The sequence below is a fragment of the Mauremys mutica genome, chromosome 1 (genome assembly GCF_020497125.1).
Source record: "Mauremys mutica isolate MM-2020 ecotype Southern chromosome 1, ASM2049712v1, whole genome shotgun sequence".
NCBI classification, from domain to species: domain Eukaryota; kingdom Metazoa; phylum Chordata; order Testudines; family Geoemydidae; genus Mauremys; species Mauremys mutica.
The window spans coordinates 293,582,100-293,607,213 of NC_059072.1; positions in this window are offsets into that span (position 1 = coordinate 293,582,100).

Sequence of the window (25,114 nt, forward strand, 5' to 3'; positions counted from 1 at the left end):
GGGAGCCGCAATTGGCCGAACCTGCCGACACGGCAGGTAAACAAACTGGCCCGGCCCACTAGGGTGCTTACCCTGGTGAGCCGGGTGCCAGAGGTTTCCGACCCCTGGTTTACACATATATAGTGCCTTCCATGATCTGAGGATCTCAAAGTGCTTTATTAGCAACAGTAAAGCTTTCACTATTCAGTAACATCCTCTTTTCATTTTGTACATCGTTTTCTCAATCCCCTTTCTCACTCATACTATTAAATTTATGTATGTTATTTTGTTTTCCTTTATAAGCTTCATGGACCTTATCTACATAACTTACAGCATATTTCTCCTTCTATTTTTATACAGAGTTAACTCCATGCACACCAACACATGCACAAATTAAAATATTATTGTAGGGTAACTTTCTCTATTGGATCTTTTCCTGATTTTAAATAAATAATCTCAACTGGATAATAAACAACAAAGTAGTAAAACAGTAAATGTATCCAGTGAAAGGCATGGCAGCAAGCTCCTTCTGTTAAGAGCAAGAAAAGGCAAAGGTAATCAGACTGCTGATGACAGTCTAGCCAGGGGTGATAATCCCCATTTCATCAGATACATTTAAACAACTGTGTTTCACATCCCTCCAAAGCAGCTTTGCACATGTCACAGCACAAATTAGTGAAGTCTAAATTTCAGCTCAAGGCTCCATGTGTCATTTAATAGGATACATTTGCTAACTGTAGCCAAAAAGCATGCTTCCATCAGGGACCTTGAAACTCCTCATTTACATAAGAATGGGAAGTTAATTGTGTTACAGATATTCTTACTTCCCCAAGGAGTTCATTAAGCATGCTGAACATGCTGAGAATATAGCTTAACTGTCATTTCTGAGAAATCTGGAAAATTCAACTTCAGATACACTACCACTGGAAATAAAGTACATAACATAATATACAATGGATTCTAAAACAGAAAAAGGGTAAAATTGAAATACCCAGTCCACCCAGGTTCTTGCTGTTATTTTCAAAATATTAGCAGTTGTTTTAAGGCAACTCTTTCTACCTTTTATCACCATCAACTCTAAATGTGGGTCATGTACCTGAGAAGTTATCAAAAGAATCTGCTTCTGTTGGTATCAAATATGGCCTCAGCAACATTCAGTACCATTGCTATAACAAAAAAGCAAAAAACAAAACAAAACAAAAAAATCAGAAAAAAGAGAATCCATATTTATTTTTATCTTAGCTAGCAAAAAAGAAAGGGAGATGACATGAAATGCAGCTTGCAGTTTTTTGATAACATCTTTCCAGTGATCTCTCTTTGCCCTGGTTAAAGCATGGGGCCATTTCAAATCTATTTTCACTATTTGGCTAATTCAGTGGAAATAATTGAACCATCACTACTGAAGGTGTGGTATATGTACATTATCCTTTATTGCATAGCCAAAGCAATATGTTATCACAATCGTTTAGTGAAACATTTTTGATTGCTCTGGCAACTTCTCTTTTGTTCAAACAATCAAGATAGCTAGATGTCATATAAGTTACAATGGCTTTACTCAGTGTTTCTCAAACTGGGGTTGCCGCTTGTGTAGGGAAAGCCCCTGGCGGGCTGGGCCGGTTTGTTTACCTGCTCCATCCTCAGGTCCAGCAAGTTGCAGTTCCCACTGGCTGCAGTTTGCTGCTCCAGGCCAATGGGAGCTGCTGGAAGCAGTGCGGGCTGAGGGACTTACTGGTCGCCACATCCAGCAGTTCCCAGTGGCCTGCAGCGGCGAACCGCAGCCAGTGGGAGCTGCGATCGGCTGGACCTGAGGATGGGGCAGGTAAACAAACCGGCCCAGCCCACCAGGGGCTTTCCCTACACAAGCGGTGACCCCAGTTTGAGAAACACTGGCTTTACTTCTACAAATCCAGCATGGAAGTATTAATTTGGTAATTCCTAGCTAGGTAGCTAGCAGCTATAATTTTAAGGATAAGGTGTTGGTTTGACAACCTACTATAGAAGGACAATGTTGTTCACTGCCATCAAAATTATCTTGCTCTATAAAGATTCAGAACTTCAGGTAGAATGAGCCAAACCACTCCACATATCTATTATATTCTGTAATCTATTACAACTAAGGGCTTGGCTACACTTACAAGTTGCAGCGCTGGGAGTTACAGCGCTGGTCATGCAGCTGTGTAGGGCCAGTGCTGGAGTGTGGCCACACTGACAGCTACCAGCGCTGCAGTGTGGCCACACTTGCAGCACTTTCCAGCGCTGTATTGAGGGGTGCATTGTGGGCAGCTATCCCACAGAGCACCTCGTCCCGTTTTGGCGCCGTTTTGGCGCTGAGTATTGTGGGAAGGGGAAGGAAGTGTGTGGGTCATTCCGCTTCCTGTTCCAACGCCCCATGGTGCATCGTTTCACATCCCAGCATTCTGTCTTTCCGGCAACGTTTGGCGCCATTGTGAGTGTCTTTCTGCTCTGTGTGTGAATCGCGATTTCTGTGGGAAATGGAGCCCGAGCTGCTGAGGACTGTGCTGATGAGTGTCGCCAGCACAACACGTTTCGCAGTCGAGCTATTCCTTCAGCTCCAAAGTGACAGTGAGGAGTCCGACGATGATATCGATATGGATTTGCCTGCCGTGTGTGACACTACAGTGCTTGTGGCATTCACGGAAATGCTCAGCACTGTTGAACGCCGCTTTTGGGCTCGGGAAACAAGCACTGACTGGTGGGATCACATCGTCATGGAAGTCTGGGATGACGAGCAGTGGCTACAGAACTTTCGTATGAGAAAAGCCACTTTCATGGGACTGTGTGCTGAGCTCGCCCCCACTCTGCGGTGCAAGGACACAAGATTGAGAGCTGCCCTGACGGTGGAAAAGTGGGTGGCTATTGCAATCTGGAAGCTGGCAACTCCAGACAGCTACCGGTCGGTCGGGAACCAGTTTGGAGTGGGAAAGTCGACCGTTGGAATCGTGTTGATGCAAGTTTGCAAGGCATTTAATCGCATCCTGCTAAGAAAGACCGTGACTCTGGGGAACGTGCAGGACATTGTGGATGGCTTTGCACAAATGGGTTTCCCTAACTGTGGAGGGGCGATAGATGGGACGCATATTCCTATTCTGGCCCCCCCCACCTGGCATCAGAGTACGTTAATCGTAAGGGGTATTTCTCTATGGTTCTCCAGGCGCTTGTGGATCACTGTGGGCGTTTCACTGACATTTACACAGGCTGGCCTGGAAAGGTGCATGATGCACGCATCTTTTGGAACAGTGGGCTGTTCAGGAAGATGCAGGCAGGGACTTTTTTCCCAGACAGGAAGATCACAGTAGGGGACGTCGAAATGCCCATTGTGATCCTTGGAGACCCCGCTTACCCGTTACTGCCTTGGCTCATGAAACCCTATACAGGGAAGCTTGACAGGAGCAAGGACCGGTTCAACTACAGGCTGAGCCAGTGCCGAATGACTGTGGAGTGTGCTTTTGGGCGTTTAAAAGCCCGCTGGTGGTCCTTGTATGGGAAGCTAGACTTGGGGGAAAGCAGCATCCCCGCAGTTATATGCGCTTGCTGTACCCTCCATAATATTTGTGAAGGGAAGGGTGAAACATTCAGTCAGGCATGGACCACCGAGGTTCAAGTCCTGGAGGCTGAATATGCACAGCCAGAGAGCAGGGCTAATAGAGAGGCCCAGCACAGGGCTTCAAGGATTAGGGATGCCTTGAGGAAAGAATTTGAGGCTGAAAGCCAACAGTAATGTTGGCTGCCTTGCATGGGAGTGAAGTGCACTGTTTACACTGTTATTCTGTTATCCCTAAAATGATTTGCAGTGCCTGTTTCTTTACTGGGCTAAGGTATCTTTCACTATCTGCTATAATAAAGACTGTTTTCAAAGCCAAGAATTGTTTTATTGAAAAGAAAAAAACTTCCTTGACAGACAGACAGACACACACACACAACATTTCATGAACACAAGAGGGCAGGGGTGTGGGTTGGTGAACTGCACAGTCACAAGTTTGCATACGTCCTGTCTGGAGTGCTGTGCAATGAATCCTGCACTTCAGGGTGCATAAACTGCATGGTGATGGGGGTTGAGTGCAGAGGGTAAGGGTTGTAGTTATCAGGGCTGGTTGGTGAACGTACAGGTGTTGGAGGCAGCTGGTGGTGGTAAGAACCTGGATGCTGGGGAAGGGGGGTTTGAACTGACATTGGTGCACAAGGCAAAAAGCTTTGGGACGGGGGGTGGGGGAGTAGCACGGTAGTGCTCTGCTTGCATGGCAACGAGTGACTCGATAGAGTCCGCTTGGCGCGACAGGATGCTTAGCAGCTTCTCTGTGCTTTTCCTCTTGGCCACTGCATTTCTCTGCCGGGTCCTGCTTTCCCTCGGGCGTATCCTGCTCTCCTTTTCTCTCCACTCCTGCAAGTTTTTACTTTCTCTAGCAGAGTGAGCAATAACAGTTCTCAGCATGTCTTCCTTGCTCTTTTGGGGATTTTTTCTCAAATTCTGCAGCTTCTGTGCTGTGGTACATCTGGTCAGTCCAGCAGTCAAGGTCACTTTAGAAAGGCAGAATTGACAACATTTAACAGGGAAGCATTGTGTTCATTATCTCCAGACTGAAATTCCCACACACTGAAGGAGTTCTTAGTCCTCACTTTAGCATTCTTTTACCACACACATAACACAGCAGAAGCCACGAAATGGTGAGTGAGGGGTGCTTATAGAGGGAGAAGTGGGGCTTGAGTGATAGAGGGGTGCTGGTTGCTTTGGGTAAGCTTCAGTGATAGAGGGTTTGAGTGAAGATGCAGCTGCAGGGGTGATCTTCACTATCTCCCTATCTCTATCACTAGCTTCACTAAAGAGTCTCCCAACATTTTTCACAGGAGTTAATCCTGGAAGATATCTCCTTGCTGCGAGTCACTAGGGAACAGCGGGAGGCTCTTCTACAGCAATGTGGATTCCGCCCTGGACCCTATGCGGGTTGTCTGTGTTCAGCAATGGTCCCCCCATCCCTCGCGGCACAGTGGCGCGGACGCGTTAGCCTGACTGGGACAAGGACAACAGTGGCTCTCCCTATAAACCCACGCTCTGGCTGAAACATTTGCTGAGATTACTGCAGACGATTACCGCGACGTGATAGACCACATCAATGGGCTATTCCACATCTAGGCTGGCATGCATACAGCCCTAACCCCCCTTCCTCTCCAGAAACATTTCCACCCAGAAAATAAAAGCCGCTTACCAGTAACCCGCTGCTCTGCTTGTCCTTCTGCAACTGCTGGCTGCTGCGATTGCGTACTTTCCTCCTGGCTTGAGAAGAGCTCCTGGCTGCATGCCTCCTGGGACTCTGGGGTGTCTTCCCCCATCCCAGTAGCTTCACTCGCGTTTTCCTCCCCCCCCCCGCCGCCTCCGCCTCCTCCTCCTCCTCCTCCTATCCCCCACCCGGCTCAGAAGTGTCCATCGTGGTCCTGGGATTGGCAGTGGGGTCACCCCCAAGTATCGCGTCCATCTCCCTGTAAAAACGGCAGGTCGTGGGGGCAGCTCCGGATCGGCGATTACCCTCGCGGGCTTTGTAATAGGCACTCCGCAGGTCTTTAACTTTCACCCTGCATTGTAGTGCGTCCCGATCATGGCCCCTATCCAGCATGGACCTTGATACCTGCTCAAAGATATCGTAATTCCTATGGCTGGAGCGCAGCTGGGACTGCACAGCTTCCTCCCCCCAAACACTAATGAGGTCCTGCAATTCGCCAGTGCTCCATGCTGGGGCTTGTTTGCCGCGTGGAGGCATGGTCACCTGTAAAGATGAACTGATTGCACTCCACACCTGGCTGCAGCAAACAGGAAGGAGATTTTTAAAATTCCCGGGGCATTTAAAGGGCGGGTCACCTGAGGCAAGAGCAGTAGAGTGCAAACTGATGAGCAGAGTGGCTGAACAGGAATTCTGGGATAACTCCTTATTCCCTGGAGGACAATTAAAGCGCTGGTGAGTGTCCACACCTGCTGAGCAGCGCTGGATCACCAGCGCTGCACTCCTTATACCCCAACCCGGACGGGTTTTCAGCCAGCGCTGCAACCAGGGAGTTGCAGCGCTGGTTGTGCCCTGCAAGTGTGGACGGGGTGTAATTGCAGCGCTGGAAAGCCTCCACCAGCGCTGCAACTTGTAAGTGTAGCCAAGCCCAAAGTGGCAAATTGGTTGATCATGATTTATACAGCCATATGTAGTTGTTTATCCCTGTTAGCAGTTGTTTTTAATAAGGGTTTTTTGTTGTTTTTGTTTGTTTTCCTTTACAGAAATATATTGATTTTTTTTTAACTCTTATGCAAGCTGTATGACCAGAACTCCCTCTATTGGTGAAAAGGGAAAGTGCTGTTATTGAGAACATTATTTGCACAGATTGCCTACCCAGTTCCTCAAGTGATACTTGGGGAATCATCGTAACTATATATGAACTTTTTTGGGGGTAGTGGACTTCGAGAGAAGCTTGGAAGAGGTCTTATTTTGTAGCAAAAGGCTCATTTCCAAGCACCCTGGACTCTGATCAAGGATTCTAAACTTGGCTCCCTTACCAGGAGCACTTCACTGGAAGAGCCAATGCAGAGATGCAAGACATGATATAGAGGACAGCAGCAAATATGAATGGACTCCAGTGAGGCCCTACCTACTGAAAACTTTAATAAAGCTGTATCACTAGCTGGGTTAGGTGCCTCCTAGTTGGGCCAAGCAACTTGGGACTGGAAGCAGATCTACAAAGAAACACGTGGACTGTTGTTACTCACTGATCCAAACTGATAGTGAGGATTTGGTGGATAGGTGAAGTAGTGCAGTCAAGGGACTATTAATTGTAGGATGTTCTTACCAGCAGTGGGAAGGGAGTTAGGCAGACTAACACCAAAGTTACTGGAAGGAGGGGGGTATTGTACTCTTCACTTACATATATATTCTGTTTCTTTGTTTTCCCATGTTTATCACTGTACTTCTTTTCCCCAATAAAGATTCCCTTGTCTGGTACACAATGCTGGCTTGTAAGGAAGTTCCACTTGTTAAAGGCATCAAAGGAGAGTGCATGTAGTTGCCCCAAGTTTCTGGGTGGGGTCTTCATTATTTGTCAAGAGGAACTCCAGATACATTGAACCTGACCCTCCCTTTTGCTGCTGTTAACCACCTGACAAAGTGTTAGAGTTAAACTTATATTAATTCCTGAGGGATAAAAATAAGAACATTCTGAGTGAAATTCTGCTTTCACCAACTCTGGGACACACTAATAGATTCACAGACTCCAAGGTCTGAAGGGATCACTGTGACCACCCAGTCTGACCTCCTGTATAACACATGCCACATAATTTAACCAAAGAATTCCGCAGCATAACTTTGAGAAAAAGCCTGCAATCTTGATTTAAATATTAGTGATGAGGAATCCACCATGACCTTGGGTAAATTGTTCCTGTGGTTAATTACCTTCACTGTTGAAAAATGTATGCTTTATTTCCAATCTGAATTTGTCTAGCTTTATTTACAGCAATTGGAATATGTTATATCTTTCTCCGCTAGATTGAAGAGCCCATTATTAAATATTTATTCCCCAAGTAGGTACTTATAGACTGAAATCAAGACACAACTTAATCTTGTTTTTTTAAGCTAAATAGATGGAGCTCTTTGGGTCTCTCACGATAAAGCATGTTTTCTAATCCTCTAATCATTCTAGTGGTTCTTCTCTGAACCTTCTCTAATTTGTCAACTTCCTTCTTGAAATGTGGGCACTCACCACAACTAGACACAGTATTTTACCAACCGTCATATCAATATCATATATACAAAAGTAAAATAACTTCTCTGCTCCTACTTGAGTTTCCTTTGTTAATGTATCCGAGGATTGCATTAGCTCTTTTGGCCACAGCATCACATTAGGAGCTCATGTTCAGCTGAATATGCACAACAAGCCCAAATCTTGTTTCTTGCTTCCCAGCATAGAGTCCCCAATCCGGTAAGTATGGTCTACATTCTTTGCTCTGAGATGAATACATTTAGTTATACTAAAATGCATTTGTGTCATCTACAAACTTTATCAGTCATGATCTTATGTTTTCTTCCCAGTTATTGATAAAAATTTTAAATAGCATAGGGCCGGGAAACAATTCCTGCAGGACCCTGCTGGAAACACACCTGCTTAGTGGAAATTCCCCATTTACAATTACATTTTGAGATCTATGATTTAGCCAATTTTTAATTCATTCAATGTGTGCCATGTTAAATTTATATCATTCTAGTTTTTTAATCAAAATGTCATGCAGTAGCATGTAAAATGTTTTATATAATCTAAGGGGTTGTCTACACTACCCGCCAGATAATATAGTATAGTATAGATTCAATAAATAGACCGCTGAGCACTCTCCCATCGACTCCCGTACTCCACCAGAATGAGGAGTGCAAGCAGAGTCGACGGGAGAGCGTCAACTGTCGACTTACTGCAGTGAAGACACTGCAGTAGGTAGATATAAATACGTCAACTTCAGCTACGTTATTCACGTAGCTGAAGTCGCGTATCTTAGATTGACCCTGCACAGTAGTGTACAAAAGCCCTAGATATGTTACATCAACACTATTATCTTTATCAACCAAACTTGTAAACACATGAAAAAATATCACGTTAGTTTGACAGAATCTATTTTCTATAAGCCCATGTTTATTTGCATGGATTATATTACCCTCCTTCAATCCTTTAATAATTGACTCCAATATCAGCTGCTCCATTATTTTCCCCAGGATTTACGTCAGGCTGACAAGCCTATAACTACATTGGTCAACCCATTTACCCTCTTTTACTTTGTTTTTCATTGGTGTATTCAGCACATTATACTACAGCAGTTTGTGAATATTTAATATACCGGACTATAGTTGCGAGTCACCTTTGAAGAAATATAGTGGATAATATAATCAGTAGAGCTAGTAATGTGGCAGTGAAATGTTATTAGTGTATCAACTTCCGTACACAGAACTTTTAAATAACATTATCATACTTTTCTTGATATTACGTCCAGCTGAGTGAATAATTCACAATGAATAATTTATTTGACACATTTAGTCTTTTCTTCTGCTCTTGGAATATCCATAAGGAGATTGCAAATCCTGCAAATTTATTCATCATACTAATTTATATAAAGTTATAGAGTGATTTTACAATCTTCCTTGTATAAGATACTCTCCTGAATCTCCCCTGTTTCCCACTTGCTCTGTGTGGGATGTGCTGATCTGCTAGTGGCCCATACCAGGATAATTTGCCAACTCCCCTACACCACATGGAGGAGATGAAGCAAATGTTCCACCCATTCTTCACCATTGCACAGCACCCGTCCACTCCTATATGTCTGAATGCAAGATCCAGAGCATGATGAGAGTTCTGAGCCTGATGAGCCATTTGAGATAAATACCTGTGAGGTCTAAGGGGCAAGCTAATCCACAGGCAAGGGAGTTCTAAGGGTCCAGTTAATTCACAAGCTAGCTGACCCCAAGGCTTACCAGGTGATCTCAAGCCTGTTATATAGGTGCCTAATGAAATCAGCCAGTCCAGTCTGCTCAACATTGCTAAATTGTTAGGGATGCGCCATGCTATCTGGTAACAGATACTCCAGACTACTCCAGCTTCAGCTCCTGCCAGACCAGAGCTGATTGACCTGACACAGAGAGGGTGTGCAGGAGTAAGGAGGGACATGGGTGCATAGAGAAAGGAATGGTGCCCGTCTCAACAGAGAAGTCAGAAAGTAAATGATTCGGGCATGGAGACTTCACTATTCAGTTGCCTCCACGGTAGTAGTCCGTTGGATCAGGGCAGAGTTGAGTCACATTGACAGCATAGCTCGGGAAATTTGATCTCCAATTCTGTATCTGATCCTCATATTAATAGATAGTCTCATGTCTAAGGATTTTACTCAAATTCCTTTTATGAGAAAACCAATCACTTTCAAAAGTATTTTTTAAAAGCAAAACATACAACTATTTAACAATTGGCATTATAATTTCAATTAAATTTTAAAGGTTATGCTTGTCTCTATGTATCCCTCTAACTAAAATCCTAGCTAAAGTGTACATTTTTAAAATGACGCCTACATTTATATTTGCAATTTGGCTTACATAAACAGTATTTGTGTAAGCAAATTGAGTACTCTTAGCAGCCAACTACCTGATTGGCCCACACAAATGGCATATGAAATTGAAATTGCACTTTTTGCATCAACAAAATTGTGGGCACAAATTGGGAAGATGGATTAAATTTCCTTTGGAAGTTTGCTCAAAATGTATACTTCAGGAAAACTTAAATATCTGTGCCGTGCAGTGGGTTAAAGTTCATTCATCCATGAATGTTTGGCTTCACATCTGCCTTATTTAGTGTGAAATGAGTTTGGCAGTCTCAGCCCAGATCCCATTGGAAATGTGTTAAAATCACAAATGTGGCACATGTGTCCAATCTGGCACAATTCAGCACAAGTACCAATCTCTCCTCTAAAGGGGAATAATGTGATTTCCAAGGGAATTCCAGCCCAATGTGTTACGAACACACTGTTTCTTATTTCAGTCAGATATCATAATGAAATTGCATATGGCTGTGCTGACTTAGCAATTCAAATCTTTATCATCACATACAAGGAATCAACAGGAAGAGGAATACTGCCATTTCTGGAGGCATAGTACTGTGATAGACAAGACCGAGAAAGTATTATGCAATTATTTAAAGTAAAATTTTTGAGTTTGTTTTATTTTTCCTTTTTATATCTTCACTATATTGGTTGTATTTGTGCCTACATTACTGTACAATCTTCGCACATTATAGTATCACACTTATTTTGTTTGTATTCAGTAATATGTATGCAGATCTCTAACAAATTGAGAATATTTTTATCACACAATGTGGTGCAGGCAACATAATATTTTTGTCCAGGGGAACAAAATATGACCTTCACTGTTAAATAGAGCACTAGCTTAAATACATACATTTGGTATACTTTTGGAGGGGCTTTGCAAAGGATTTTAACTGAATTTCATTTTATCAGTAGATTGATTCCTTTATATCCATTATTATAAAACACTTAAGGGTGTTCAGTGAATCAGGTGGCTGAAATGACTAAACAGTGCTAACCCTATAATTCTGCATAAAGAGGAAGTCTTGTGTGGTATAACTAACTGTTCTTATCCCACTCTGTTGGGTTGTTTCATTTGAGAATACAAAGGGGTATTTTAAGGAAATAAACTCAGTTCAGTTATTGGTTCCTAGTCTGTTTTTGTTGTTTCATGTTTCCATGCTTTATTGTAAGTTTTGCTAACAATCAACTGCTACTTTTCATGATGAGGTTCATCTTTCACAATAGAACTATTCAATTTAACAACCCTATTTTTTGTTGTGCTACATCCCAGAACTAGAACCATACACAGAGTCATAGAAATGTAGGGCTGGAAGGACCTTGAGAGGTCATCTTGTCCAGCCTCATGTGCTGAGGTGGGACCAAGTTAATCTAGACCATCCCTGACAGGTGTTTGTCCAAAAATTTACAAAGATGGGGATCACACAATCTTCCTTAGAAGCCCTGTTCCAGAGTTTAACTAGTTAGAAAGTTTTTCCTAATATCTAGCCCATTACTTCTTCTCCTACCTTCAGTGGACAGGGAGAACAATTGATCACAATCATCTGTATAACATGTCCTGCCTGAGCCTTCTTTTCTTAAGAATAAACATCATCAGTTTTTTAACCTATCCTCATAGGTCAGGTTGTTTAAACATTTTGTTGTTTTAATTGGGACTATCTCCATTTTTCCATGTTTTCTAAAGTGTAGAATCCAGAGCTGGACACACTACTTCAGCTAAGACCTCACAAGTGCCAAGTAGAGTGCGGCAATTACTTCTCATGTCTTACATACAACACTCTTGTTAATACACCCAGAATAATATTAGCGTTTTTGCAACTGCATCACATTGTTGACTCATATTGCATTTTGATTCACTATAGCTACATAATCCTTTTCTGCAGTATTACTGACTAGCCAGTTATTCTTCATTTTGAAATTTTGTTTGATTTTTCCTTCCTCGTGTGCAGTACTTTACCCTTACATTTATTGAATTTCATCTTCTTGTTTTCAGACCAGATCTCCAATTTGTCAAGGTCCTTTTGAATTCTAATCTTGTCCTCCAAAGTATTTGAAACCCATCCTAGCTTGGTGTCAACTGCAAATTTTATAAGTATACTTTCTACTCCATTATCCAAGTATCAGAGGGGTAGCCGTGTTAGTCTGGATCTGTAAAAGGTGGCAGAGTCCAGTGGCACCTTATAGTCTAACAGACATATTGGATCATAAGCTTTGGTGGGTAAATACTCACTTCGTCAGATGAAAGCTTATGGTCCAATACATCTAATAATATTATTTGGAGATATACCTATCTCCTAGTACTGGAAGGGACGTTCAAAGGTCATTGAGTCCAGCTCTCTGCCTTCACTAGCAGGACCAAGTACTGATTTTTGCCCCAGATCCCTAAGTGGCCCCCTCAAGGATTGAATGCACAATCCTGGGTTTAGCAGGCCAATGCTCAAACCACTGAGCTACCCCCGTTAGTCCGTAAAGTGCCATAGGACTCTTTGTCCATTATCCAAGTAATTAATTAAAATTTTGAATTGTACCATTTCCATTCCCAGAATTGACCTCTATGGCACCCCACTAAATATCTCCTACCATTTTGACAGTGAAGCACTGATAACTACTATTTGAGTAGAGTCTTTCAACCAGTTGTGCATCTAACTTATAGTAATTTCCTCTACAAAACAATTCCCTAGCTTGCTTTAAAAAAATGTCCAGTTAGACTGTGTCAAGAGCCTTATTAAAATCAAAAATATATAATGTCTACTCCTTCCTCACCTCCACTAGGCCAGTAACCCTCTTAAAGAAGAAGAAAATTAGGTTAGTTTGACATGGTTTGTTCTTGACTCATCCATACTGGATATTCCTTATAACACTATTATCTGCCAGGTGCTTGCAAAATAATTGTTTATAATTTTATTCCAGTATCTTTCATGTACCAAAATTAGGCTGACTGGTTTATAATGCTGTGGGTCTTCTTTGTTCCAATTTGTTTTAAAAAACTAGGTACTATGTTTGCCCTTCTCCAGTCCTCAGGGATCTCACCTAAGCGTTCTCAAAGAGAATCACTAGCATTTGTGAAATTGCTTCAGTAAGCTCCTTAAGTATCTGAAGATAAATTTCATCAGGCCATACATCTAACTTATGTAAACATTCTTTACCCTGTTCTTATCCTATTTGGGCTTGTGTTCTTTCCCCCTTATTGTTAATATTAATTGTGTTGAATAGCTGATCACCATTAACCTTTTTAATGAAGACTGAAGCAAAATAGGCATTACACACTTCAGCCTCCATGATGCCATAAGTTATTAGTTCTCCTTTCCTGTTACATAGAGGACCTACACTTTCCTTCATGTTTCTCTTTCTCCTAATGTATTTAGTAAACATCTTCTTATTGTAGTTTATGTCGCTTGCTAGATATAACTCATTTTTTGCCTTAGCCTTTCTGATTTTGTCTCTGCATGCTTGTGCTACTCTTCTGTACTCATCCTTATCAATTCATGCGTATTTCCACCTTTTGTAGGATCCTTTTGGATTTTCAGGTCAGCCATATTTTCCCCTTACTATTCTTTCTTTCGAGAGAGTTTCCGGTTGTGCCTTTTATATTGTCTCATTGAGAAACTGACATCTCTCCTGAAGAAAACTTCTGTCTAAGCCTGAAAGCTTTTCTCTCTCTCAGCAACAGAAGTTGGTTCAATAAAATATATTATCTCACCTAGCTTAACTCACCTGTATTCCTTTTACCCTTAGATTTTCTTCCCAGGGTCATTACATAGCCTGTTCTCAGAGTCTGTTAAAGTCTGCTCTTTTGAAGTCCATTTTCCTTATTCTGCTACTCTCCTTTCTTTTCTTAGAATAACGAAATATATAATTTCTTCATTATTTTCACCCAAAATGTTTCCCCCTTCTTATTCACTGGAAAGAAAAATGCAATTGAAAGTAGATGCCACCGTGGAATCTTTGTGTTCACCACAAAGAATAATTCCAGTGGGAATACATAATCCAGTATGTAAGGAGTTCAAAAGTCTGAAGAACAAGGTGCATCATAGCACCAGTAGAGGGCAGTACGGCCTATGTAAGCAGCATTGTGGTGGTAAAGAAGACATAAGGCAAATTACATATTTGCATAGAGCCAAAGTCACTGAACCAGGCATTGAAAAGATACCAGATCTTTCCAAAGCCAGAATCTTTATGATCTGGAATGTAAGGAATGTAAGCTTTTGGCACATAAACCTCGGTAGACTGTCCAGCATTCTTACAACCTTGGTAACATAATTTGATGTCTACAGACTGCTGCACATGTCTGTGGGCATCAGCCCAGCACCAGAGGTGTTCCAGAGATGACTCAATGAAGCACTGGAAGTCTGCCTGGAGTGAAAACAATTACAGATGATTTCCTCGCTGGGGGTAAAGAGAGGAAAGGTATGGAAGCTGAAAGAGACCATGACATAAAAGTACTAGGTTTCCTACTGTGATACAAAAACAAGGACATAAAACTAAACCCAGGGGGAAAAAAGGCTACTCAAACAACATGAGGTGACATACACTGGATATCTGCTTACAGCAGTGGGACTGAAAGCAGATCCCAACAAGATTAAGCCAGTCAGAGACATGCCATGCCAGATAGCTCCAGTGGATGTGAAAAGGGTACAGTGCTTCATAGGAATGATAATTTTTCTGTCCACACCTGGCTGCAGTAGCAGAAACCATAAATCAGTTAACAAGGCAGGATGTTGACTGAGACTGGGCAGGTCCCCAAAAGCAAGCATTAGACACATTGAAACAAATGATAACAGATGCCCCAGTCCTGAAGTGTTACCAGCCAGTAGAGCCTCTGACACTGTTGTGTGATGCTTTGGAGAAAGAATGCGGGTGGAGCTCTTTTGTAGGAGTAGCTGGTTGCTTATTCCAGCAGAGCCATATCAGAGACTGAACATGGATACTCCGAAATAGAAAAAGATTTTCTCCCTGTGGTACACTTATGGTCACCCAGTAATATACAATCTGCTCACAACCCCCTATGAGAACAGCTAAGGGTATGTCTACACTACAAGACTATTTCGAATCAACTTAATTCGAATTTGTGGAATCGACCTTCTGAAGTCGAAGTTGTGTATCCACACTAAATACACTAGTTCGACTGTGTGAGTCCACAGTAACGGGGCCAGTGTCGACTTTGGAAGCGGTGCACTGTGGGAAGCTATCCCACAGTTCCCGCACTCCCCGCTGCCCATTGGAATCCTGGGATTTCCCCCCAATGCATGCTGGGGGAAAAAATGTGTCGAGGGTGGTTTTGGGTAACTGTCATCATTGAACCATCAATCACGCCCTCCCTCCCTCCCTCCCTGAAAGCACCTGCGGGCAATCTGTTCGTGCACTTTTCTGCTCAGTGACAGCACGGGCGCCACAGCACTTTGAGCACTGATCCCGCTGCAGTTATGGCCGTTGTCAACTCCTCGCACCTTATCGTCCACCTCTTCCACAGTCAGCTGCTGAGAAATAGGGCTACTTTTCAATGGTGCTGCGAGCACTGGTGGACCATGGGGGACGTTTTACCAACATCAACGTTGGGTGGCCAGGCAAAGTTCATGACGTGCATGTTTTCAGGAACTCTGGTCTGTTTAGACGCCTGCAGGAAGGTAGTTTCTTCCCGGACCACAAAATAAGTCTTGGGGATGTGCAGATGCCTATAGTGATCGTCGGGGACCCAGCCTACCCGCTAATGCCCTGGCTCGTGAAGCTCTGTGCAGGCGCCTTGCACAGCGACAAGGAACTCTTCAAGTACCAGCGAGCAGTGAGCAGCGTGACCTGTGACTGTTCAGTTTCTTTACAGAGAAGCTGAACCTGCCCCTGTTTCTTTACCAAGTTACTGTTGACTAGCATCTGCAGTTACATACCCCGCCCACCCCGCTTCCCCAACTTCCAACACACATTTAAAAATAAAATACATGTTCCACTGTAACTTTACAAAGGTTTCTTTATTGATGACTTTGCGTTACAGGGTTGAAACTGGGACACAGACTGTGCTGGGTAGGGTGTGCAGTGATGTAAAGACCGCCTGTAAACTCGAGGAATGACAGGATCCTGCTCCCAGAGCGGTCTGCAGTGCCGGACTGGATGTTTCAACGGAGCCTGCCATCCCTCCTTTTTGGGACTCTGTGTGCGTGGGCTATGTGGCCTTTTGGCGGGGGAGGACGGATACAGATTCCTCTGCTGCGTGGCTCTGTGGTCCAGGACAGGGACCGTTGCATGAGATCTGTAACCCCCCTCCCCCGCTACAAAGTCACGTACCCCCCCCCACCCACACAGAACCTGCAAACCACCTCCCATACCGACCAGGGTGCGTACTGACTGCAGTGTGTGTGTGACCTGCTGCTGATCCTGCCCCCATGTCTGTACCCTGGTAAAGGTGATTGTCCTGTCCAATTACCAACCCCCTTCCCCCCCTTCAAACACAGTCTCCTCTAAAAGAACATGATGGAAACAGTAATTAACAGAAAAGTATTTTTTATTATCAACTAGACAGTTAGGGGATGAAACTGGGATGGGGGCTTGGGTGAGGCGGGAAGGAAAGGACTTCTCAAAATTTAGGGTATGAGAGCTTTTGGGTACTTGAGCACTCTGCTGGGGTGCAGTGACAGTTTTCACGGCCTCTGGCGCCCCTCCTTCTGGTTATTTTGGGTGAGGGGGGTATGGGACTTTGTGGCGGGGGAGGGCGGTTGCAGATACACTGCAGGGGGGCTCTGTCCTCCTGCCTGAGGTCCTGCAGAACATGCACAAGGTGCAGGAGCATGTCCGTTTGCTCCCTCATTAGTCCAAGCAGCGTTTGAGTCGCCTGCTTGTCTTCCTCACGCCGCCTCTACTCCCGTTCGTTGTGTGAGCGCTGGTACAGAGAGAGGGTCTCCCTCCACTGGCTCTGCTGGTCCGCCTCGTCTCGGGAGCACCCCATAAGTTCAGCGAACATCTCGTCCCCTGTCTTTTTCTTTCGCCGCCTAATCTTTGCCAGCCTCTGTGAGGGGGATGCTGTGGCAGGTCTGGAGACAGTCGAAGCTGTGTGATGGGAAAAAGGGAGTGAATTCCTTGCAAAGATAAATTTTTGCGAACAATGAACACAGTCTAGTCTGTCTCTGTGAATTCTGGGTTGAGATCCCAGTGCCTGATGGGGCAAAAACCATTTTCGCGGGTGGTTCTGGGTAAATGTCGTCAGTCATCCCTTCCTCCGGGAAAGCTACAGCAGACAATCATTTCAAGCCCGTTTTCCCTGGATTGCCCTGGCAGATGCCACAGCGTGGAAACCATGGAGCCTGTTTTGCCTTTTGTGCCTGTCACCGTATGTGTACTAGATGCCGCTGACAGAGGCGGTCCAGCAGCGCTACACAGCAGCATGCTTTTGCTTTTGCATGACAGCAGAGATGGTTACCAGCCATACTGTACCATCTACCATACCATAAATTGGTAATAAGATGGGCATGGTTACCAGTCCTTTTGCACTGCACCATTTGCTGCTGTCATAAGTGCCCCTGGCTGCTCTTAGCCAGGGGCGCAAAAGCCAAAATTGGGAATGACTCCCTGAGTCAATCCCTCCTTTTTGGTATCTAAAAAAAGAATCAGTCCTGCCTAGAATATGGGCAAGTGTACTAGAGAACCACTGTATCAGAGAACCAGAGAGCACAGCTGCTCTGTGTCAGATCCTGCATAGATTATGAGCTGTATGCTATTCACAGGGGGTGCTCCTGCAACAACCCCACCTGTTCATTCCATTCTTCCCCCAGCCTTCCTGGGCTACCATAGCATTGTCCCACCACTTCTGTGATGAAGTAATAAAGAATGCAGGAATAAGACACAGTGACTTGTTAGTGAGAAATGAGTGGAAGGAAGCCTCCAGTTGCTATGATAGTCCAGATAGGACATTAAGGAGTGTGGAGGAGAGGAGCCCAGCATCCTGCTGCTAGTCCAGGGGCAATTGAATCTTTTCTTTACACATGAAGGGTGGGGGCTGATGAAGCTCAGCCCCCTCTTGCTATGATGAAGACGGTTACCAGCCATACTGCACCATCTACCATGAAAAATTAGGTTCACCTGACACTGGGGGACCTGATGGATGCTAGTCGGCATGGTTACCAGTCCTTTTGCACTGCCCCATGTGCCAATAGGCTGCTGATGACGATAGATATCAGTCATATTGTGCCGTCAGCCACCCATGGCGGGGGGGGAGAGCAAGGATATTGGTGTTCAGTGCTGCAGCATCGCATCTATCTGCAGCATTCAGTAAAGATAGGGTGACATGTAAAAGAGTCAAGAGAGGATTGTTTTCCCTTTCACTTCTGGGGGTGGCGGGGGGTGCGTAAATTGCCGAGCTATGCCCTGACCCACCGCGGACACTGTGTTTGACCCTAGAAGCATTTGGAGCTCAGCCAAGAATGCAAATGCTTTTCGGAGACAGCAGGAACTGTGGGATACCTTGCGTCCTCAGTCCCCCCTCCCTCCATGAGCGTCCATTTGATTCTTTGGCTTTCCGTTACGCTCATCACGCAGCAGCGTGCTGAGACTCTGCTGAGTCTGTCCGGAGATTTTTTAAAAATACTTTGGACCAGGCGTAACATTACAGTAATTCCCCTAATTAGATGCAGGAGTCTCCGAGCAAGATCACCCTGAGGACGGTCACTGAAGGAGATAGAGAGTGCATGCTGCGTGAAAGCCAGCACAAACCAGGGCCCTATGCAGCCGTGCTCGGGGAGGCAATGCTCCCTGAGTACCTCATGAAAGCTTCGCGCGGAAAAGTGTGCTACCACGGAGCACCCAATAAGGCAGCTCTCCCCAGGAACCTCCTGCAGAGGTTTTTCGATTACCTCCAGGAGAGCTTCGTGGAGATCTCCCAGGAGGATTTCTGATCTATCACCATATATAGAGAGACCTCCTTCTCACACACTTCAGATTCCTGTTATATTAAGAATAAAAGTTAACATGGTTAAAGCACTTACCGACTGCTCCTTCCCCTGATTCAGGATCCGGGTTCATGGCCGGGGAGGGTTGGTAGGGGATCTCCGTGATGGTGATGAATAGATCCTGGCTGTCGGGGAAACCAGCGTTGTAAGTGCTGTCGCCTGCCTCGTCCACAACACCTTCCTCATCTTCCCCGACCGCGAACATCGCCGAGGAACTGGCCGTCGACACTGTCCCATCGTCAGAGTCCATGGTCATTGGTGGGGCAGTGGTGGCAGGCTCCGTAGCGTCCATTTGCCGCTTTGATTTTTTGGTAGCCTTGTCTGGGGTCCTTGATTTTCACGCGGCGATGCGTTGCATCCCGGCTGTATCCTCTGTCTCTCATGGCTTTGGAGACCTTCTCGTAGGTCTTTGCATTCCATTTTTTGGAGCGCAGCTCCGAAAGCACAGTCTCCTCGCCCCACACACTGATCAGATCCAAGACTTCCCGGTCAGTCTATGCTGGGTCCCTCTTTCTATTCAGAGATTACATGAACTCCTCTGCTGGAGAGCTCTGCATCGCTGCCGGTGCTGCTGAGCTCGCCCCGATGTCCAACCACGAAATGAGATTCTAACTGTCCAGACAGGAAAAGGAATTCAAATTTTCCCGGGACTTTTCCTGTGTGGCTGGTCAGAGCATCCAAGCTCGGACTGCTGTCCAGAGCATCAACAGAGTGGTGCAGTGTGGGATAGCTCCCGGAGCTAGTAAGTTCGATTTGCATCCACACCTAGCCTAATTCGACATAGCCATGTCGAATTTAGCGCTACTCCCCTCGTCGGGGTGGAGTACCAAATTCGAACTAAAGAGCCCTCTAGGTCGAATTAAATGGCTTCCTGGTGTGGACGGGTGTGCGGTTAATTCGAATTAACGCTGCTAAATTCGAATTAAAGTCCTAGTGTAGACCAGGCCTAAGAGACTGTTACTCAAGGCTGTTTCTTCTCATTCAGATCAATTGTAAGCCTGTTTGCACATAGGAATACCCCATCACTGGGTGCCAAACTGTTCATTTCAGGCACTGATAGAACAACCAATCAAAACCCTTCTACCAATGGGGAGAAACATGTTGCAGCCATGTGGGGAGGGATAGCTCAGTGGTTTGAGCATGGGCCTATTAAACCCAAGGTTGTGAGTTCAATCTTTGAGAAGGCCACTTAGGAATCTGGGGCAAAAATTGGTCCTGCCAGTAAAGGCAGGGGGCTAGACTCAATGACCTTTCAAGATCCCTTCCCCTTCTAGGAGATTGGTATATCTCCTATTATTATAGCCAGAAGACTGGAACAAGAGACACTTATGAACCAGCAGACACAACAAGTGACACAGCCTAGAGATATTGTCACAGAACGGAAAGACAGAGAACATATGGAGTCCAACTCCACAGGGAAGAAGGAGACTCCACAGAGCGACAAGTTTTTTAGACTCAGAGACAGGTAACAGGGAGATGGAGATATACTACTCCCAGTGTGATTGCCTGTTCAGCTGTGTGTGTGGTAAAGGTGAAACTCCATCAAAGAGATATGGGATGAGGCTTTAGGTTGTTGATGTTTTCATTAAAAAGTTTGTAAAATAAGGGAAGTCTATCATGATCAGTGGAACTGAAGTCAGAAGGCCTGTTACTGAGGAATTCCAAGGGAACTGGGAGGTAAGGCAAGAAGCAACTCAGCCACATGGAAAAGCAGTCCAAAAGATTCAATAAAGTTCTACTTGTTAAACTTAAACTGCAGTCAGCATCTCTCTTTGCAAATGTAACATGGGGCATAGCATGGGGGATGCATCAGTGTTGAATCCTTATGTGGACCTCACAGCAGCAAGGAGTCTGAGTTGTCCTTTCTCCCTTCCACTTCTCTCGGCAACAGTATAGGGCATGATCTACCCCATACAATCAATATATCCATAATATTTTTTAAATAACCTTCTTCTATATCAAGGGTCGGCAACCTCTGCCACGCGGCTCACCAGGGTAAGCACCCTGGCGGGCTGGGCCAGTTTTTTTACCTGCCACGTTGGCAGGTTCAGCCGACCACGGCTCCCACTGGCTGCGGTTCACCATCCGAGGCCCATGGGGGCTGCGGGAAGCAGTGTGGGCTGAGGGATGTTGCCATAAACAGAGAGTTAAAGGTTAATTCCTTTTTTACCTCTAAAGGGTTAAGAAGCTCACATCCCACCGCTGAAATGAAGGACCAATAAGAAGATAAAAATACTTTCAAAGAGGGAGAAGGAAAAAAGTATTTTTGTGTCTGTTCTGTGTGTGCTTTTGCTGAAGTCAGAGATCCAAAAAACTACCATCTAACCCTTGTTTAAATTAGTAAATATTTAAATAAGAATGTGGTAAATTTCTTTATTTTTCTCTTTGTCATTTCTTTTGCAAACAAAAAGAAAAAAATCACATTGGGTTTTTGTGTAACTTTAAGGTTTTGCCCAGAGGGAAATCCTCTGTGTTTTAAATCTGTTGTCTGTGAGATCATCTTGCTTTCTAATCTCACAGAGGTATTCCTTTCACCCTTTTTCTTTAATTAAAAGTCTTCTTTTAAGAACCTAATTATTTTTCCTTGTTTTAAGATCCAACAATTTTGCATCTGGGCTCACCAGAAATTGGTGGGGGAATTTTCTTGAGTCTGTCCAGGAAAAAGGGTATAGAGACTTGGGGGAAGGCAAGGTTCCAAGTGGCTCTCCCCTAAAATTTGGAACACGCTTGGTGGTGGCAGCAACTGTTTTGCCTAATCTGGTAAAAATAAACTTAGGGGTTATTCATGCAGGTCCCCACATCTGTACTCTAAAGTTCAGAATGGGGGGACACCTTAACAGATGTGCTGGCCACACTTCCCGCCACCCCCATTGTCCTGGGACTGCGAACCGCGGCCAGTGGGAGCCGCGATCTGCCAAACTTTCTGACGCGGCAGGTAAACAAATTGGCCCGGCCCGCCAGGGTGCTTCTCCTTGTGAGCCGCATGCCAGAGGTTGCCGACCCCTGTTCTATATTAATGACTGACTAGATGACTTGGACACCTTGCAGTACAAGATGTGCAGACAATAGTTACTTCTAGTGTCATTGTTTTTACTTCCTAGTTTATAATTCAATAAATTGTACATAAAATACAGACATATCTTACGCTGGCTGCTGGAGTAGGTATCTAGAGTTCTGGGTGGAACTGTACTCAAATGGTTGTTCTGTCCCACTGTTCATGATCCTGCAGCTACATTTCTATTTTTAGTGTACTAGATCTCTCAAAAATAGCGTGAGTACATCTATTTGAGCCGGAAAATAGTTTGCTGTGTAACCATATTCCTCTGAAACAAAGGCAAGCAAAACAAAAGTTCAGTGCATATAAAAGAGATGACTTAAAAAATCACCTGATTGATTTCCAAAACAAATATTTTTTTCTTTTATTTACCTTCCTGTAATGTCTGCTTCAAATTAACCAAGAGTTTCAGTTACCATCTGCTAGTATTATTGTAGAACGTCTTCATTAGATAATTTAAAATTTACCTCATCCTGCTACCTTTCTGTTGCTGCATTTATCTTATGCTAACAGATAAGAAAATTCCAGTCATGCGCACAGAGTAGAGATCACATGAACACAGAGAACTCTTATATTTGAGACTTTCTGTCGTATTCATCAATGTATCAGCATTAGTATGCTGGCAGATAAACTAAATATGACCCCTGAAGAAGCTGAGCGATGGATTGTCAATCTAATTCGAAATGCAAGACTGGATGCCAAGTTAGATTCAAAATTGGGCCACGTAGTTATGGGTAACAATGCAGTCTCACCCTACCAACAAGTGATAGAAAAGACTAAAAGCCTGTCTTTCCGGAGTCAGATGCTGGCTATGAACACTGAGAAAAAACTAAACCAGAGCAGTAGGGCTGAGGCACCTAACTGGGCTACTCAAGACTCCGGCTTCTACTGAAGACAGTTCTGAGGGAGGGTATCAAATTTTCATTTGAGAGGAGAAGATAAATATATTATGTACCTTTTCTCAAAGAGCTAATTCTGGGAATTTGCAATACAAAATGAGTTGAATAAAATTGGGTACCTTTAACCGTCAAAAAAAAAAATCATCTCAAAATCAATTTAATTCTACCTGACGATTATGAGATATAAACTAAAATATCAACATGAATATTAATATAAGCCTTATAATGTTCCCATTACACTAAGATTGTTTGCTACTTTTGAAAAATGCCTCATTTTTTGAAAAGTGAATTTAAATCCTTCTGAAAAGGTTTAATAGTCCAAGAGGCTGAAGATCTTTGTTTAGCCATAAAACAAACATACCACAAAGAATGACAGGTCAAGCTTCTCCCTGTTGTCATATATATGGTGTCACAGTCCCATCCTGGAGTGACCCCCCACCTTCAGTGAGCAGGGAGCTCAGTCTTCAGGCCAAATTTTCTAAACTCCTTTACCTACCTTCCATTTGTGCATCATCACCTGCACACACCTGTGTAAGAATTTATACACACAAATCCCACTGGCACTTGAGTCATGCTCCATTTCTATGTGTAAATGGCTTTGTATGTGTAAATTCTATCATCTGTGCATATAAATTATACTAATGTACACTGAAACATGCATGCAGGAGACTATTCTTTTCTTGGCCTGTTTCCTGATATAAAGGTGGTAGTTACGTGCTGGATTCCGTGATATTGATATATCTCTTTCCAGAATAAGAACAGGACAGAAGCAATTAAATTAACTTCATATAAACCATTTCAGAGCTGTTAGTAATTGATTTGTAAAATCTATGCAGATTTAAGACCAAGTGCTTTTCACAAAGCTGCTTTTCTTTGCTGGTTCCCATCAGTCTGAACCATCAGCTTTCATTGTTAATTTATTCTTGTTATAATCACTTTATTCCATTTATTTACTGTCAGCAGTATGAATTGGGTCCCAGTTTGGTATATGGACTCTGGACACTACCGTAATGCAACTAAGCAATATTAATAAGGTTGCCCCTTTTTGACTTGAGAGGCTAGTCAAATTTCAGGGTTCCTTCAGGAGATGTTCCAGTTGTGTGTAGAAATTGATGATAGAGTTTGGTAATTTATTTGATCCCAATCTTGTTAATTTACAATAAATGTATAAATCCCTGCTTCTTTGAATTCAGAAGAAACCAAAGACAGGAGATAGCTATTTTTGCTTACAGCTCAAAGCCTCTTTAGCCAACACCAAACCCACAAAAGTCTCTTTCTTGTTTTTCCAGGGTTATACACTGTGTTCATAAGCAGCTGCTTGACTTTCTTTCTTTTTGTCTCTCTATCTGTCTCGGTTCTGTCTGTCTCAGTTTCTGTTTCTTCACCCCAGCTTGACTTTCTCACACCCTTTCTGGCACTGGCAAGTGCCAATCCCAATAGAACCCTCTGCCAACGAGGGCAGACTCTATCAGGCTTTGTTATAAGTGAGGCCCCTTAACTGTCTCTTACAGTTTTTAAGTGAAGGGTTCATTCATACATAAGTTTTAATGACATTTTCACTCAACCCATAACAAGGTTTAACCCAACTTATAACAGTAACAGTAACAAATTTTTAGCAGTTCACAGTAATTTAAGATGGTAAGTGAAGAATATTATGTCCAATTGAAATGACATTCTGCTTATGTAAACTCTCCCTATGATTAGGTAAGCTGAAACTGAGTCAGGACATGACTAACATCACTACTAAAGACTGCTTGTTTTTACACAACCCTTTCATGACCTAACAATGACAAAAGGAAGACTACCAAAAGTGGAAAGGGATGGGGGGAAGGACTAGACGTGATATATGTTGATTTTAGTAAGGCTTTTGACATATTTCCGCAGGACTTTTTTTTTAAACAAACTAGGGAAATGTGTTGTAGATGAAATTACTAAAAGGTGGGTGCACAATTGATTGAAAGTCTGTACTCAAAGTGTAGTTATCAATGTTTCACTGTGAAACTGGTAGGACATATGGATCTGATACTATTCAAAATTTTCATTAATGACTACGCTAATGGAGTGGAGCTTATCCTTATACCATTTGAAGATGACACCAAGCGGGGGTGGGTGCAAGTACTTTGGAGGAGGATTAGAA